Raw genomic sequence first — 16,633 nt, forward strand, 5'->3', positions numbered from 1 at the left:
TTCAACCTTCCACTCTGAACTTCAGCTGTTCAGCCATTCTTCAACTGATGTCAACTATTCAACCTTTAACATGTTAAACTGTTCACTTTCAGCTAAGTCCTTCACCCTATTTCCACTGTGATAATCAGTACTGCCTCCAGTAAGGGACTATCTGCAGTGCAGTATAGACAAGTTAAGTCCTTCTACCTTAGTTTCTACAACACAGTGTCACGGCAAATTTGCGGTTTACCTCATTTGGAGACATGATTTATTGCTCTGGTTGAATGATGGAGTCCAGGCGAGGCATTGATGATTTTATAAAAAAGATTTATTATAAAATAAAATAAAAAGGAGTAAAAAAGAAGCTTCCATCCTGAAAGAATGAAAGGCAAAGGCTGGTGGAAGAGCAAAAAAAGGCAAGACCTGTTCTACTGCTCTGACTAACAGTTTCAAAGCTTAAGCTTTTATACAGATAACAGAAAAGTTCCACCCTGAGGTGAGGAGGAGGGGAGAGTCAAGATGCCCAACAGTGGAAACATGTGAGGATGATGAAGACGTGTATGTTATGAGGAAGATTGGGCGCCAGTCTTATCTATCCTTGATAGTGTGTGCGTTCGTGTATATCGGCATGTGAGTTTGAGTTTTGGCCTTCAGCGGAGACTCTGTGCTGCACTGAGTACAATACGATCTGTACTGTTTAATCTAACATGATTCAGCTGTTCAAAAGTGTAAAGAGTAATGGAGTCATCATGTATTAAAACATGACAAATTGTACACATGAACATACATTTGATGATATGATGATAAATATAATAATTGCCATAACATTCCCCACTTTTGGTCGCCATCAACGACCAAATCAAGAAACAAAATTATTATATTCCACCTTTGCTGTCTGTCAGGGTTAACCATTAGCATCGTTATTGTCATAAATTGGATATATTCTTCTTTTGTGAGGCACAGATATATCAAGAAAAATGTGGAAATAAACCTTAAAAAACTTCATCATTATTATCAATGGCATGAATCATCAAAAATCATCCTCTATTACCATCTAGATAAGCAAAAATCATCATTTGCATCAAGGACATCACTCGTCTTCATTGGCTGAGTTCAGTGGTGACTGGGGTCACCAATAGCTAGAAGAATTGTGGAACCATGGTTAGAATCACCGCACTTGATTGGCGGCATCAGAAGGGTTTATGACTGTATTCCTACAATTAGGTGTGAGGTTGTCCACCCTCCATCTAGCTATAAGCCTTTGGTGTGGCTTATAAACAAAGCTAGGCCCTTGTTCTAGAGCGTTTTCTTGTGTGTGTCGTGAAAAAGAGAATCTCAGTGGCCTTTTCGGTTCCCCCTTCATTGTTCGGTCAGCCTCCGTCTCAGCATCAGCTGGTGTCGGCAATCATCTGCTTGGATCCATGTCGCCCGCCCCGCGACCTTCACTGCCGTGTGGGTCGTCAGCTGAATTCGGAAAGTGTCGGTCCACCTTCGGTCGTTCATTTCCGGTCGGCGTGTAGATGACCGGTTGTTGTCTGAGGAAGGGTAGTCTCCACACACCTGGCAACCTCTCTTGGGATCGGTTGGTACCTGAACAGAAGAAAAGAGGTGGGGGTGGGGGGTGGGGGGGAACAAACAAAACAAAACAAAACAAAACAAAACAAAACAAAACAAAACAAAACAAAATAAAATAAAATAAAATAAAATAAAATAAAATAAAATAAAATAAAATAAAATAAAATAAAATAAAATAAAATTTAAAGACTTGGGGTGTTAGGGTTAGTTAACTAACTAAATGAACAGTTAGTGTGGCTCTGGTGCTCAGTTATAGCTTCCAGGAAGGCAGAGACAGGTCAGAGGTCAGGATCTGAGAGCTTTTCAGATCCTAAAAGGTGCTGCTGCACAATAACACAATGGTTAGGAGTGGGTTAGTGAGCTTTTAGCCATGCTAGCTCAATGTTATCTGTAGCCCATTCACACGTGAGTGGGAAAATATGAGGCTGAAAGAAAAGCAGGAAGTATTAATTCGATTCTCCTTTCCTGGAGCAAGGAGAAGCATAGCTGAAGTTGCAGTGATTCTCAAACTGTGGTACGTTTACTACCAGTGGTACGCTGATACCTGGTGAGAAGCAACAATTTGAGAACCACTGTTTACAAGGACATGCAAGTCAGACGGAGAAGTGTGGAGTGTGACTACATGTCTTCTCAAGATGAATACATACAATTGGGAGACATGGAGATGTGAGAAAGCTAAATAAATTTAACCAAATAAATAACTAATGTTATTTATTTATTCAAATTGTTTGTTTTATTTATTTTTTTGCTATCTCTTATTTGTGAAGGAGAAATCTTATTCTATCCTTTATTTATTCTGAATAATGTTAACACTCCACACCTAATAAAATAACCTAATTATTTTATAGCGCTGAATTTGTCAATTCATTTATTTAATTATTTTTCCCTCATAATTATTATTTGAGATGTAATTTACTTAATTTTGAAGGCAAATTGGTGGCAAAAGTGTCTCCTATTCTGTGTCTGAACCAGAATTAAGCAAGATTATTGGCCCTTCAAGGTTAGACAGAATTAAAGTTAAGTTGAGTCGAATAATCATATTGTCTTTTGCTCTCTGTGTTTATCCCATTCGTAGGAGTGACGAGCCCTAGCACGGTTTGGAGAGCTTCCTTAAATGCTTGGAAGTTACTTAACTTTAAACTATCTCTTATATCAATCAATTATCAATAATTTCAGGAGGACCCTTTTTAAATCTCAGGCGACCCAGATTCGGCCACCAACCCAATGTTGAGAACACTTAATTTTTCCCTTAAAAGTGTCTAAACCCAGTGAAGGTGTTTTATGGTCTTGCACGCTAAGTGCTGGTGGAACAAGAAGAAAATGGTTGGAGGGTTTTGAGGTATATTATTTTCCTATGATAAAATATAAATCAAAAATCAGAGGGACGTTGGCCCTCTCCCTTCCCTTTTTTACATAAAAATACATTTGGATTCTTAAAACCATATGATAAATATAATTGGAAAATCACTTATCTGATCATTTTGGATGTGTCTCCGTTTTCCTCTCTCTTGTGTCCGCCTGCCTTTGTGCCCTCCAGCCTCCTCGACCTCCTCCTCCTCAGCCATAAAGGTCAAAGCCAGGGTCAACTGTACGCTCCCTTTGGAAATTTGAAGATCTGTCCCCACTTTCACAGTTGGATTGGAAGTCTCTGTAGTCTCTGGAATAGATATTATGTTAGAACATCCACAATATGTCATATTGTCATGTGTCTATTTCAATCTATTTCCCCTTTGCTTCCCAGTTATAGTTATGGACAATACTTCCCTTTAATTCTCATCCTTCATCATAAGAAGCAGTGACCAGGCATGACGGCTGGAGGAGGCAGGATCGGAGTCGAAAAGGCGGTGGCATTTTCTGTTAGGAAACACTCAGAAACAGAAAGAGAGGAAAACATTAAGACTTAAATGAATAATTTAAAATATCCCTTTTCTTTCGTTGGATTTGATTCGTCTCCTTTGAGTATACAGCCAGCGACCTGTATATTGGAAAAAACAACACAATAACAACAACTAAGACGAAGACATAGACAAGTGTACACAACAACGAGTATACTCATACAACAACAAAAACATGGACGCTGAACATGAACAGTAAGGTCAGTCAAGGTCAAAACCAGTCATTCCACTGAAAGTGGTATTATATATTAAAAATGTCGTTTGGTGTTATTTTAAACACCCAGAAAAATAACCTTTAAAACCTGGTAAAATTTTTTTAGAAGGCCCAAGGCCTAAAACCATAATTCTATTAACAAGCAGCAGTGAGATCCGAACACCCCACTACATAATTGGCAAAAACAGGGAGAAGATCTAGTGCATCAAAACCCAGGAGGAAAGGAAGGTGAAACAGAGGAACATGTGTAGTCAAACAGCCATTCATCGGTCAATCACTCAATAACACGTCCACGGCACATTCGCACTCACAACGCGGTTCTCTCAGGCATACGTAACGTGTCATCATTCAGTCTTTCATGCACCGCACACGTTCATGCCTCAATTTTCACGTCCATGCATTCACAAGGTTTCGCTGCATAGTGTCTAAGTAGAATATAGACCTCATCTAACCCACCAGCGGCAATAGCCAGTCCACCTCCTCTCTCTGGGTCAATGAGCTCTTATTGCCCCCTCATGCTTGGCAACCTTTTAGCGTTAATTAATTGCTTTTTACTGGTATCATCTGATTAATAAGAGGTACGCTCCTTTTTACTTCCGCCTTGGCGGAGTCTACACTTAGATTATTGCCCATTGCAGTACTGACAGTCTACTAGCTCCTGATCAGGCAGGAATAGGAAACTCAATTGCTGTCCGTCTCCGGAAATACATTTCTGAATCAGCAGGACTCAACCACTGCTCTTGGAAAATAAGAGTTTGGGAGAATAACTCAACCACCATAAACTCCAGAAATCTAAGAAAAACCTCTGAATCAGCGGGACTCAACCACTGCTCTTGGAAAATAAGAGTTTGGGAGAATTATAAACACCATCAACGCAGAACTGTCAGGACTTTTCTTAATATTATTCAGCATTGAACGGAGCACGCAACCTCTAATAACCCTCACTCTAAGGGAACGTAGAAATTTGTTCAGAACGGTATTCGGTTACCAAGCATGTATCAAATCAGGTGGACCACTATCCCCCAAAGAGCGCTTCCCCTAGCAAGGTTTATCCTTTTTCTGCACATTAAACCAGGACTTCTTGTTTGAAGAGTAATTGTCTATGTACTCATAGCAACTAATGGGACAGTTTTCTCAGGAAAAATTTGGTACCCCCCCTGCTGTCGAGTGGCTTCGGGCCTGCAAGACAGTCCGACGCGGTAAGGGGGAGGCGCGCAAAATGAAAACGATGAATGTTGAACTAGGCTGTCTGTCGCAAGCAGCTTCAAAAGGGTAAGGTACAGATTGTTTACGAGGGTATCGGTCAAAAATGTCAAAATGTAAACTTGGTTGAGGCTGCAGTCCTCAATCTCTGTCTCAATTTTCCTGAAATTGAGTAAAAACAAAAGAGTAAAAGAAGAATCGTTCAGAAATAACAAAGAAGAAAAAACCTGTGAGCTCAAAAAATCATGGCCAAAAAAGGAATAAAAAATTAAAACTTCAGCTCCAAAAGCTGAGGCAACAGAGGGCTCTTTCTTCAACGGATGTAACCATATCTTGCATTGTGGGGGGGTCTCCCCTCAACAAGAAAATAAAAGGAAAGAAAAGCAAACAAAAACAAACCTATCAGTAACACTATTTTCTTCCCTTTTGTTTGTTTTTTTTTTTCATAAAGGCAAAATCAGTGTAAATAAATGAGCAACATAATGAATAAAAGCAAAGATAAATGATGGGCACACATGGTCTCATGTGGCAAACAGAAGGGTTCTGTGTGAAGTTATGGTGGTCCTGTGTTTCAGCTCATAGTTATAAATGTGTGTATGTGACTGTATGTCTGGTCTGTCTGCTCAGAGCACACCTTCTCAAAGCGTGTGTGAGAATAAATGAAAACAAAATAATCTAGCGTACAGTCAGAAAAAAGAGGGGTTAGTATTGTCCTGTCGAAGGAGAAGCTTGTTGGCTATTTGCTAGTTGTCCCCCCCCTATGCCAAAGTTCAAGGCTAAGGTGATATAGCACTACCACCAAAGGCTGTGGTGGGCTTCTTCTAGCTTGGTATCTTCGTGGCTTTTGAAACAGTGTCTTTTTGGTGAAGATGTTGTAGGGAACTAAATCCCCAAGTTGATCTTTGACTTTGTGATACTAGTTTCACCAGTCAATGCAGTCAGAGAGTCTGTCTCCTACTGTGAAATGCAAACGTGCCCCACAGGGGGATCTTCGCCCTCTTCCTGTCCGAACAAAGGAACAGGAGAATCCAAGAACAGTTTGTCTCCTGTTATCACCTCTCTGCTACATTACGATAAAAAAGAAACAGTCAGTCAATGTTTACATGCTAAGTTTTCAAACTCTGGGCTCCGACCCCCTGTTGATGTTGTCACCTCCACAACCCGAACCGCTGGTCACACAGGACGTTGGAATAACACTAGCTCTCCTGCTCAAAGAAAGAACATCCCTCTTCTTCCCCCTTTTCAAACAGATACTTTTGGGATGCTGTAAGATCAAAGAACTGTCCCAATGACCCTTTGACCCCCTACAGATGTTGCCACTTCCCGAACCCACACCACTGGTTTAGGACGTTGGAATAACCCTAGCTCTCCTGCTCAAATGAGAACAAAAGAACATGTGCTTGACTGGAAAGGCACAAAAGAAAGGATCATTGTTACGGGTTCCTGCAGAAATTGAAATTGCAAATAATGTCTGTCCTATGCCACTCTTTTCATGTAATTCAATAACCAACAGAATGCTATTTTAAAATGTGCTTGAAATACTAGAAAACATCACAAAGCTTAGTTCAAGGTACTGAATGTTAACCATATGATAAAGAAAATTCCTTAACCCGAATTTTGACATTCAGGTTTATTAAGTACTAACTATGCTACTTTTCAGCCGTGTCTGGTATCTAACTGTTTCGTTATAGATGATATATTAAGATATGATGTTGAAAAGATGTTTTGAAATATGTGGAATTAATTATTAGGCATTCTTTTATGTTTAGGAACTCCCTCTGCTGTCTATGTCATTCCACTCACATACACACTCTTGAGACACACCCACAAGCTGAAAGCAGAGACATTGACCAATCACCGATATGATCTCAGAATGATCAACCAAGACACCTCCTCCAAAAGGCGTCTCCAAATTCTCTTTAAAAAAAGACGCGCTGCCAGAAAACTTCAGTTTTTGGGACGCTGGTGTTTCATTACTCAACGCGTTTCCCTCCCCACCTTTCTACTTATTTCATTTTATTTTTAGTTGAAACAGTTAGATTTTTGAACGAACAGCTGCTTGGTTTGGACGAATCCAGCATCTAGTGACGTGCGTAACAGCCGACAGAAGCCCGGCCTGCGACCCACTGTGGTAAGCCATGAGCCATCCTCTAACCCAGCTGCGAAGGCCGGAAACCGCCTGGATCGGCTGAAGGGGCTATATTCTGTTGAAACGCAACAGAACTCAACGGTGGCACGTCCTGCTGCATTTCTTCAAACAGCACCTCCAGGTCCAACCCTGACACCAGCTTCAAGGTACCTGAATGACTTTCATCAGCAACTTCATCCACAATAGATCACATACATACTTCCATAACTACAAACTTACACACACACTCACAACATGTTCCACACAGTTCATCTCATTCATGTTTGTTCGTCTCCCCTGTCCGTCTCCCTCTCTTTGTTATGAGCTCTCTTTATGATTTTATTCTTTGATTTTATGATCTTATTATTCGAATATGTATCCTGCATTTTTATTCAATATTTAGTAGACTAGCACCCTCCTAGGATAGTGATTTCACTTTATTACATATAATCCTCACTTTTATTAGCCTAGAAATGCATTTTATCATGATTTAATTATCCCATTTCAACTGATATTTTGACTGTGTTAATTGTTGACTTTTGAATAAAAGGTTAAACATAATCTTTGATTCCTCTGATTCATTAAAGCTGTGATGATGGTGTAGATTTGCAGATAGAATTCACGTTTCCCTGGTTTCACGTTGATGAGTTTAGTCTAAAAACTTAGACATATTTCTCCTGTTAAAAGGAGTGGCACCCCGCAAAATTTGAAGTAATATTAATAATCATAATTAATTTTCTTAGTTATATAACCCATTAATAATAGCTCATCCTCCTACAATGTTCCAGCAGACGTGTGATCAGTCTGCAGTTGCTGCCCATCATTCAGGCAGTAATTGTGGCGTTTAACCCGCAACTCATTGGTGGGGGAGTGTCCAACCAACTCCAACGCCCACAGGTTCTCAGTCTTTGATGATGGGGCAGGATGTGTTAATCCCAGCATTGGCATGTGGCCCATTCCATAGACGATGAAGAGTTGACTTGGGACTGAGTGAGTTATTTCGTTGCAGCATTGCTTTGCTGAATGGGAAAGTTGAGTCCTTTGATAGTCGATTTCCTTCTGAAGCTTGGTCCTTTGAATGATGTTGACATTTCATTAGCATAAGAGTTGAAGGTGATTTCATTCATTAAGAGCTTTCATTGAAGATGTCGTTTCTTCAGGGACAACCACAAAGCCAACAGAAACTAACGATAAAATAATAAAAAATGAAAATGATAACATTTATCAATTATAAAAATCTGAAAAAAATTAAAATCTCAAATGTAGAAACACCAAAACATAAAACCATTAGAACACCATATAGACATACCTACTGTATGTATGTATGTATATATATATATATATATTAGCAGCAGTACAATGTCCAATTTCCATTTTTTTCTGGGTTATATAATAACCAACCACATGTGTCCTGTCCACAAAATACCAGTAATATGTTACACATTTGCAGCAGTAAAATGTCCCATTTCCATATTTTCTGGTTTATATGGGTTAATATACCAGTAATATGTGTTTATTTGTATATTTATACCCTCGGAAATACCCGGACCTGATGATGAGCTGCTACACTCCGTTACTGTCCCGCTGTCGGCTGAACAAAGAGAAGAAGATGGTGATGAATATTATTTTATGGAGACGGTGTCTGTCCCCCGACCCATATTTCACAATGATTTTAACATAAAATCAAATAAAAGAGCTATCAATTATAAAAATCTGAAAACAATTAAAATCTCAAATCTAGAAACACCAAAACATAAAAGCATTAGATGTGCTCTATTAAATATTAGATCACTGAGATCCAAATCTCTACTAGTAAATGACCTTATCTCAGAAAATAACTTTGATTTATTCTGTTTAACTGAAACATGGCTGTATCAAGATGAATATGTTAGTTTAAATGAAGCCACTCCTCCCAGTCATTTAAATACTCATATGCCACGAGACATAGGCCGTGGAGGTGGTGTAGCAGCTATTTATCATTCCTCTCTCCTAATCTATCCTAAACCAAAGGCCAGTTGCACTTCCTTTGAAAGCCTGGTTCTAAATTTATCTCATACCAAATCAAAAACCTGCCAGCCTGTCTTATTTGCGATAATTTACCGTCCTCCAGGCCCTTATTCTGAATTTCTATCAGAATTCTCTGAGTTTATATCAAACTTAGTCCTCAGTTCTGATAAAATACTGATAGTAGGAGATTTTAATATCCATGTGGACAAAGATAGTGATAGCCTGAGCTCAGCCTTTATGTCCCTAATAGACTCAGTTGGCTTTTTTCAAACTATTAATGAAGCTACTCATCGTTTAAATCATACTCTTGATCTTGTTCTAACATATGGCCTTGATATTAATGAACTAAAAGTCTACCCTGAAAATCCTCTGCTATCAGATCACTTTTTAATATCTTTTAACATTATCCTAGAGGATCTCGCACTGTGCAATAAAATAGTTAGGAGTAGAAATCTGTCCAATAGTGCTGTGGCTAAATTTAAAGAGGCCATTCCTGCTGCCTTAAACTCAGTGCACCATCCAATAAATAACTATGATATTAATTATAACCCCTCTCAACTGGATCTGCTTGTCGATAGCTCTGCTAGTCTACTAAAATCCACCTTGGACTCAATTGCCCCATTGAGGGAAAAAACTATTAAACGTCAGAGGAAAGCTCCGTGGTTTAGCTCTGAAACTCACACACTCAAACAAACAACCCGTAAATTAGAGAGAATGTGGTGCTCCAATAAAACAGAGGAGTCACGAATACTCTGGCAAGAAAGCCATAGTAAATACATGACAGCCTTACGACATAGTCGATCTACATACTACTCCTCACTAATTGAAGAAAATAAAAATAATCCGAGGTACCTTTTCAGCACTGTAGCCAGGCTAACACAAAGTCAGAGCTCTATTGAGCCCATGATTCCTCTAGCCCTCAGCTGTGAGGACTTTATGACATTTTTTAACCATAAAATTAATAAGATTAGAGATAAAATTAGCCACTCCCTGCCTTCACCTGGGCCTGCTGTACCATTAAATGTAAATAGGCCTAACCTAAACTGTTTCACACATATAGGACTTCAGGAACTTAACTCTATTATTTCATCCTCCAAACCATCAACCTGCCTTTCAGATCCGATCCCAACTAAGCTGTTTAAAGAAGTTGTTCCCCTGGTCTGCCCATCTTTGTTGGAGACAATAAATATATCCCTATCAATAGGCTACGTGCCACAGTCCTTTAAAGTAGCTGTAATCAAACCCCTTCTCAAAAAACCTACTCTTGATTCCAGCACTTTAGCAAACTACAGGCCTATATCTAATCTTCCTTTTATTTCAAAGATTCTTGAGAAAGTTGTGGCGGCTCAGCTCTGTGACTTCCTTCAAAACAACAGCCTGTTCGAGGACTTCCAGTCAGGTTTTAGAGCTCAACACAGCACAGAGACTGCTTTAGTTAAAGTAACTAATGATCTACTCTGGGCTTCAGATGAAGGACGACTCTCAGTGCTGGTTTTATTAGATCTTAGTGCAGCTTTTGACACTATAGATCACTATATTCTACTAGAGAGATTAGAGGAATTACTTGGAATCACAGGGACTGCCCTAAACTGGTTTAAGTCCTACCTATCTGATAGGTACCAGTTTGTAGACGTGAATAATAGGTCTTCTGTGTACACTAAAGTAAGCTACGGGGTTCCTCAGGGCTCTGTGCTAGGTCCAATCCTCTTCTGTATCTATATGCTCCCCCTTGGTAATGTTATGAGAAAATACTCTGTTAACTTTCACTGCTATGCTGATGATACCCAACTGTATGTATCAATGAAGCCAGGTGAGACAAATCAGCTATCTAAACTTGAGGTCTGTCTAAAGGACATTAGGGCCTGGATGGACCAAAATTTTCTTCTTCTCAACTCAGACAAGACTGAGGTCATTGTACTGGGCCCACGACACCTTAGAGAAACCTATGCTAGCCTAACTGCCCTAGATGGCATTACTCTGGCACGAAGCACAACTGTTAGAAACCTTGGGGTTCTATTTGATCAGGACTTATCCTTCAACTCTCACATAAAACAAACTTCAAGAACTGCCTTCTTTCATCTCCGTAACATTGCTAAAATCAGATCTATCCTGTCTCAGAGCGACGCCGAAAAGCTAGTCCATGCTTTTGTTACCTCTAGACTGGATTATTGTAATTTTCTTTTAGCAGGCTGCCCGAGCAAGTCGCTTAAGACACTTCAGCTGGTTCAAAATGCTGCAGCACGTGTACTGACTAAAACTAGGAGAAGAGATCACATTACTCCTGTATTAGCCTCTTTGCATTGGCTTCCCATAAAATATAGAATAGAATTCAAGATTATTCTTCTCACTTATAAAGCCCTAAATGGACAGGCACCAGTCTATCTCAAGGAGCATGTAGTGCCATACAATCCCCCCAGAACACTACGCTCTCAAAATGCTGGACTACTCGTTGTTCCATTTGTCTCTAGAAGTAGTATAGGAGGAAGAGCTTTCAGTTATCAGGCCCCACTTCGCTGGAACCATCTACCAACCACGGTTCGGGGGGCAGACACCCTCTCTACCTTTAAGGTTAGGCTCAAAACATTCCTCTTTGGTAAAGCTTTTAGTTAGGAACCAGCTCATAGCTCATAGTTAAGATGCAATAGGCATAGACTGCCGGGGGGGGGGTCTGGCATGCTCGGTTGGAGAGAGGTTGGAGAGGACGTTAAGAGAGAGGTCATTTAGGGTAGAGAGGGACCGGAGAGGGTCCCATTCCTCTCTCTAACACTCCCTCTATGTCTGCTTCTTCCCTTGTGTGTTTGCTCCTGTACTCCTTCTGGCTTTTGTCTTGCAGGTCCGTGGGATCCTCAGTGTGGAGTTACAGAGTCTCAACAACTCTGTCTCCACCCTTTCCTCTGCACACACCCAACACAGCATAACGTGGATGGCTGTTCATCATAGGAATGGGATCCACACAAGGTTCCTGCTGCTTAACAGAAGGTTTTCCTTGCCGCCATGATGAATTCATGTTGGGTGTGGGATCCATATGTATGTGTATATACGTATATATGCATATGTGTGTATCCATAAAATGAAGAGTCCGTCCTTAAGACTGCTCTACTGTAAAGTGCCTTGAGATACCATTGGTTATGATTTGGCGCTATACAAATAAAGATTGATTGATTGATTGATTGATAACAGTAATATTAAAGTAAAATAAAATGAAATACTGTATTCATCTGTGTGTGTGTGTTTGAGTGTGTGTTGCTCATATTCATTTTAGAGTGGACCCCAGATATATCAAACATGAAATCAAATAAAATTTAAGATAAAAAAAAATAAAAATAGTGTCTGTGTTGTAATGGCTTAGCACTATTCTGTAGGCAGGGGGAAAGGTGAGAAATCACAATGTTGTGTCACAAGTATGTAGTGTCTTAATCATGTGACCTTACACTAAACTGGCCATTGAGGGGCGCTACCTCTCTCTCTCCTTTGAGTGTGTGTGTGGGTGTGCTTCCCTCTCTCTCTCTCTCTCTGTGCGTGCGTGTGTGTGTGTGTGTCTCCTCTGTGCGTATGGGTGTGGCCCGTGCCACACGTCCGTACGTTCTGAGAGAAAAAAAAAAAACACAGCAGCCGACTCTCGTCCAAATGAAAGCATTAAAGCCAAACAACCAAAGGGAGAAATCTGATTCCATTCACACGTTTAAACAAAAATAAAAACAAAGATTAAAAAGAAGTAAAACTCACCAAAGCATGATCTGAGTTCACATCATACCAAGATTGTATATGCGGATGCATATATTATTTGTTTATTGGATTTTCCCTGTAGTCTTCACTACACTTTAGGTTAGGGTTGGGGTTTTAATCTATTTTGATATCGGTACAGAGGTGAACTCAGTACATGGCCGGGGTGTTTTGGAAACTTTGGTTGCCTGTCTATCCTGTGGTCAGGACCTCAGAGCCCGAAGAAAAATAGAGGGAACTTATAGTATTAAAAAGCAAAGAACTTCAACCATTTGAGCCTTTCTCATGGCAGTCCTTTAACTGCATCAAAGCACAGAACAGCTGAAGGAGGAGAGAACCTCCAGAATGATGAAAATCAATACAGTGCTCGACTGGTTGCCTGTCTATCAACACAGAGCGAATATATATATATATGTAAATTAAAATTTATATATATATATATAAAAAGGTATCTTTACCTTAATAGTCCGAATTGGTGTTTGAGGATCAGCCGATGGTTCGTGGTCCAGTCTCTGTCTGAGGGGCAGACCACCGTGAGGCAGGAGCCCCCCAGAGTAGAAGATGGATCCTGTTCGTGATCGCCAATTTGTCACGGCAAATTTGTGGTTTACCTCATTTGGAGACATGATTTATTGCTCTGGTTGAGTGATGGAGTCCAGGCGAGGCATTGATGATTTTATAAAAAAGATTTATTATAAAATAAAATAAAAAGAAGTAAAAAAGAAGCTTCCATCCTGAAAGAATGAAAGGCAAAGGCTGGTGGAAGAGCAAAAAAAGGCAAGACCCGTTCTACTGCTCTGACTAACAGTTTCAAAGCTTAAGCTTTTATACAGATAACAGAAAAGTTCCACCCTGAGGTAAGGAGGAGGAGGGAGTCAGATGCCCAACAGTGGAAACATGTGAGGATGATGAAGACGTGTGTTATGAGGAAGATTGGGCGCCACTCTTATCTATCCTTGATAGTGTGTGCGTTCGTGTATATCGGCATGTGAGTTTGAGTTTTGGCTTCAGCAGAGACTCTGTGTTGCACTGAGTACAATACGATCTGTACTGTTTAATCTAACATGATTCAGCTGTTCAAAAGTGTAAAGAGTAATGGAGTCATCATGTATTAAAACATGACAAATTGTACACATGAACATACATTTGACGATACGATGATGAATATAAAAATTACCATAACAACAGCCATCATGCCCTGGCAAAATGTCAAACAAAGTATGAAGACATTAAAAAAAGCCTACATAACACATATTAACTTTTCAATATATTCTTTAAATCTATGTTCTTGTAAACACAGGCCAGATTCTGCTCCTGACACACTTTGTTGTCCACTGAAATCAAATTACACAATAAATACCCATTGACAGTTTACAACAGCCTGCATTTGATTAAAGTTACTAAGATCTTACTTTGTTTATTCTTAAAACATTTCTTGGACAATAACAAACCCTAAAATGAAGAATTATGAGTGAAAGAATATGCAATTAAAAAAAGAAAATAAAAAGTTAAATGGGTGATATAGGGCCCTGTAAAATCCGTTTTAGTTTTTCCCAAATTCTGTGTTTTCCACTTTGATTTTTAAAATTCCATTTTTTTTAAGAAATATAAATCATTTTTTACAGAAAATATTAGTTTTGAACTCCTGTGAAGAAACAAAATAAATACTAATATTTAAAAAAAAAAAAAACAACTCATAATTAAACAAAAATGTATGTCAAAAACAAAAGTAAGATACAATTAAAAGGTAGATATAAGTTGTAGTGACATGGATTATTCTCACCGCTCCTTTTTAATTATGTATATGTCATATAAAGATGTATGAGAACAGCATTAATGTCACCCAATTTCCTCTCAGTGATCAATGGTTTACTGAATCTGATCAGGTTTATTGATTAAGTTTTGATCAACTTAGTTTAAATTAACTTAATTTAAATGATCCTATTTCTGTAGCTTTGATGAGATGTTGTTAGAATGAAACATTCTAATAATGTAGACGGTGTTTGTGTTTGTTCACAAACATGGGGGGTGGGCGGTGCATCTAATAAGCGGTCCCCCGAAACATTTCCCTATAAAAAAACCTTCCTTGCACCACGGTTTCATGCCGATTCTGTCCATTTACGTGTTTAACCGTTTTCATTGGTCAATTCCGTGATTCCGTCCGTGATTCAGTTAATGAAGATTTTATAGGGTCCTAGTGATATCATGTGTATCTTTAGATTGATTGTCAGACTCATGGTCAGTGGAGTTAGGGTTTGGGTTCTGTTATATGAGAATATTAGCTATATTCTGACCAACTCAAAGAATAATTAAACCCCAAACCCACTTTTTTCTAGGCTTTACACCGATCTAATTGGCTATATCTGATTGGCTGATATTTTGCATTTCATGCAATTAATGTGATCGGCTGTAAAGTCTTAATTTGCCGATCCGATCAACGATGAACCTTTCTGTAGATGCTCCAATTGCAGTGTTTTATCGTCTCATTTACACCGCAGAGATTTTTGCTTTGTGTGACACAGCATTTGTGCACAAAGGTGAAAAATTGGGAGCAAACAGCAAAAATGTCGATCAGTTTAAGCGAAGCGGCTGAGCACAGGACTTCTTCCCCTGGTTACTGGCTCTGAAAGGGGGACAGCGTTTACTGTCAGCGCCTGTGTGTGTGTTTGTATGTGTGCGCGTTTGTTTATTCAGCCCAAGCCTGTTAAAAGTGAGAGTCCTAAAGCAGAGCGAGCTGTTACATTAAAATATAAATAATACACATAAACATAAAGAATACACTACTGCCTAAAAAAAATTAGCTTTTGAAACCACTATGGAATGAGTGCACCTTCAACATTGTCTCAAGACTAAAAGTAATATTATGAAGTTATTTCGCATGATGACACACTATCCATTAGCAAGGCATTGCCAAAGTTCAAGTACCAAATGTTCCAAAATATCAATAATGACCTCAGCTGCAGGAGTAGGGTCTGCTAATACAAGACTGACATGAAACACTTTTTGTCTTGCACTTTTAGCATGCACTGCAACTTGACATGTATTTTCCAAAATATTTACAAAGGGTGTGAATTTGTTTTGCCATAATATAAAGTTAATCACTCACCAAATCCTGGGTTGACTTATCAATCTGAATACTGGCCTCTGCCTGTGCTTTCCTGTAGAAGTGTAAAAGTTTGAGTTACTTCACTCAAAAGTGCATGCAAAAATAATTATTTACTCAAATACGTAGCTTTAACATTCATTTAATTACATTATTAAGTTTTGAAAGCTTTTGTTTTAGCGCCTTTCACTTTGGGCACAAAATGAACAAACCAAAATCACATTTCTAAGCTCATAACAATTACAACAATTCAGTTTTTAACAAGTAGATCACATTCTTGCTGAGGCTAAAGTACTTTGATTAATTATATTTAATATTTTTTAAACTTGCTTTTACCCCTGTGATTTTTAATCACACTTTTTGTTTGATAGAAAAAATATCAAAGATCATAAAATATTTTGGTCTTTGTGTTTATTTGATTCCTAATAAATACACTTTGCTAAAAATGACTGTACATTGTAAATATAGGCTTCAAAGTTTCTTCTTGTTGGGTTTTTTTTTCTTACTAAGCACACTAACATGACTTTGTTGTAAATGTTTTTATACACATTTCCAATTAGTGATGAGCCTTGGGATTTTTTTTTTTTTAAATGAAAAGATGTACGTTGGCTAAAAACATGGGACCTACACTGTGTAAAAACAATAATAATCCTGATATGAAAATGTCTCACTGGTACAGGCTAGGGCTGCAACTAACCACTATTTTAAAGGGGACATATCATGCTAAATCCACTTTTTTAGCCCTTAAATGCATTTTGTTGTATATTTAGAGTGCTTAGAAGTACAGAAAAGTTCAAATTAATCTC

The 16,633-nt window shown here is 38.8% G+C and overlaps 1 long non-coding RNA gene across 1 annotated transcript; it reads right to left on the reverse strand.

The window, feature by feature from the left end:
• Nucleotides 1-1,438: 1,438 nt before the first annotated feature.
• LOC114469368 (uncharacterized) lies at nucleotides 1,439-12,885 on the reverse strand. Its single transcript, XR_003674768.1, has 3 exons — nucleotides 12,875-12,885; nucleotides 10,458-10,463; nucleotides 1,439-1,569 (listed from the first exon to the last, which is right to left on the reverse strand). It is a non-coding gene; the product is annotated as an uncharacterized LOC114469368 (long non-coding RNA).
• Nucleotides 12,886-16,633: the final 3,748 nt, after the last annotated feature.

The sequence above is a fragment of the Gouania willdenowi genome, chromosome 1 (genome assembly GCF_900634775.1).
Source record: "Gouania willdenowi chromosome 1, fGouWil2.1, whole genome shotgun sequence".
In the NCBI taxonomy this organism is placed as follows: domain Eukaryota; kingdom Metazoa; phylum Chordata; class Actinopteri; order Blenniiformes; family Gobiesocidae; genus Gouania; species Gouania willdenowi.